We start from the raw sequence: 2,669 nt of genomic DNA on the forward strand, positions 1-2,669 counted from the left end.
TTAGGCGTGCGAGGGCAGGAACGGCAGGCTACGAAGAACAGGAATGGCCGCTGCACAGTCTTCGTTCTCCTCTTCCCCTCTCTTCTTGATCCCCGCGTCCCTTTGACGCGCTTGGACGTAACAATATATTGCACTAGGCCTGTTCAGACGCTTTAGCAGAGGCTGTATACCAGGTGTGTTCTTGTCACTGAGAGTAGTAGCCTCAAGGAAGCTTGCAGACAACAAGGTTGCTTGGCGCCGTTATTGATTCGGGGCTGCTCAGTCTATGGCAAGAATACGCCGATGGTGGGACGAACGGCAACATGTCGAAATCAGCATGACAACGGAATGACGACAGCGCGATGGTAACGACGGCGCAGAAAAATGGCGGCACTGTGACAATGAAATAACGACGACCAAGTCGACGATGGCGCGACGACAACAATGTGACGACGGCAGAATGACGAAGGTGACGGGACAACGGATGTTAAAAGAAGTCGTTATGTTACAAGAAACAGTGACCTTGCAAGCACCTGTGATGTTAATGAGAACCATGAAATTTCAGGGACATACCGAGACCAAGCTATCAACTTCTTAGCGTTGTATAACTGTAGAGTTGAAAATTTTATGTCAGCAGCCCTTTAAAGCGGCCTGAGCATCTTTTTCATTTCTTAGAGGAAACGGAGAAACGGCGGCTGTTGAGGCGCCCCAGTCACCGTTGCTTTACCGCCTTCGGTCGCTTCGGGGCGTTACTATGACGCAGCGGAGAGGATAAAGTAAGCTTTGCATTCATTTCGTCTTCGTTAATATTAGGTCCTATACAAACATTGCTCCGCAGACATATTCACTAAAAGTATCGCACTCATTTTAGTGTGTTTCTCAGTTTGGAGAAAGGTCGTTTCTGGGCGCTTTCGAGGTCTCTTAGAAACTAGGTAGGATAGTTACAGCGAACATGCTGTCCCAATGTGGTAATATGTTGTCATAATTGCCTATACCAAAATGCGTTTGGCTATGAAATGTTTGCGATATGTAAACGAGCCGTATGCTTGCACAAATGAAGGTATGAAACAAACTTCGAAGGGAGCTAGTCGCAGGTGCATAGGTTCTTTTTTGTGTTCTGTAAGTTGCATAACCAAATTAGAAGAAACCATGCGCAAGAAACATACCGGAGTACGTGCCTCAGAGTGAGTGCGACGCTTGTGGAGAGCGTGACATCAGTGACAGAGAATAGTATCGTGGAAAGCTGTTTCAGCCATGAAGTTTCCTATGCTCACGGACAACTTTCTGTGGCAATGAACGGAAAGCTACGTGTGCGTGGCTGCTGCACATCTGCTGGGGTGCCAAGTAGTCCGCCAGCGTTTGACAGTGCTTTTGTTTGCTCGGAACAAACGCTGAATCGACGCCGCTTCACGTGCGACGGTTTCGCGTTTGCACAGACACTGCAGGGAAAAGCCGCAAAACCAGTAAACTTTTACATTCAATGGTGTGTTTTATCTTATTTAACTGTCGCTAATAAGGTGTTTTATGTTTTTTTTCTTCCCCAGCTTAAGCTAACGTGGATGAAAACATGGGATTGATTTCAGAAGCGCTGTCCCTTGTGAGCGCTTTGCCTTCGTGGCTTTCTCTTCATTGTATAGTAAAATTAGTACACGAAACTCTGGTACTTAGTACTCGTAGCTGCCAGGACACTGTTTGCGCTGTGCCTCAGTAGTTGCCTCGCTTGTTGCGTCGTGCCAACATATCGCTCCCGCGTATCGTTAGAACATCATCCGAGGAGCTCGGCAGCAACGGTAAACATTGTTATCGCTTTCAGTGCCGGGACCTCGAGGCGACGTCGCCCAGTTTCTGCAGCCACGCGCGCTGCGTGTCTCCCTGGCGAGCTCGCCCTCCAGCTGCGCGGTCGCCGTCGACATCGTGACAGCAGAGCGGCAGCGGCACCGATGGCCCGAACCATGCAGTTGCTGTCATAGTAATATTTGTCCTACTTATGTCAAGTGCGCTATCGCTCATCGCACAGATCATTTCATTATCATGCCTGTAGCCACCATGAGTCGTCATGTTACACTTGGGAGAGGTCCATTTCCGTGCGTGGTTTCGGCATGCCCTTCGGGATGGTTCTATACCTTTACGCGCTCCTTGCTGCCGACGCTGTAGCTCCTGCATGATAGCAGCGAAGCGAGGCAGGTTCTTCGTACGTAGCGTTATCATTGAATCGATGTTTCGCTGCTCTAACCACTTTAAAACGCTCGGTGCGAGGATAGGCCGTCTTGGTCGCAGAGTTTCCTAGAAAAATTACTAAATGTGAAGCTGCGACCTTTCACCTATACGAAGGGAGGATAAGCATATACATGGCCTTGATTAATCTTGGCGCTTCTAATTTCTAAAGTTCATTTCGAGTTATTGATTACCTTTTACAGTTTATTGCGTTTCGCTCAGAGAATAAAGCAGTTGCAAGTAACACTTGCGCTTGGGCTCCTTCCTCCTGTCTTTTACTCGTCGCGGTAGCCCAGCGCATGGCGTTGGGCACGGGGTCGCGAGTTCGAGACTTGCTGCAGCCACATTGCGATGGGGCTAGAATGTAAAATAAAATGCTCGTATACCAATACTGTGTCAGTGTACCGTGCATTGTGTGCCCGTGGGAGAATCGCATGTGGCCAAAATTAATGCAGAGTCTCACAGTGTGGCGTGCC

The 2,669-nt window shown here is 48.8% G+C and overlaps 1 long non-coding RNA gene across 1 annotated transcript; it reads left to right on the plus strand.

The window, feature by feature from the left end:
• The first annotated feature begins 666 nt into the window (after positions 1-666).
• Positions 667-2,451, plus strand: LOC142564278 (uncharacterized). Its single transcript, XR_012824536.1, has 2 exons — positions 667-755; positions 1,793-2,451. It is a non-coding gene; the product is annotated as an uncharacterized LOC142564278 (long non-coding RNA).
• Positions 2,452-2,669: the final 218 nt, after the last annotated feature.

Source organism: Dermacentor variabilis, chromosome 11, assembly GCF_050947875.1.
Source record: "Dermacentor variabilis isolate Ectoservices chromosome 11, ASM5094787v1, whole genome shotgun sequence".
In the NCBI taxonomy this organism is placed as follows: Eukaryota; Metazoa; Arthropoda; class Arachnida; order Ixodida; family Ixodidae; genus Dermacentor; species Dermacentor variabilis.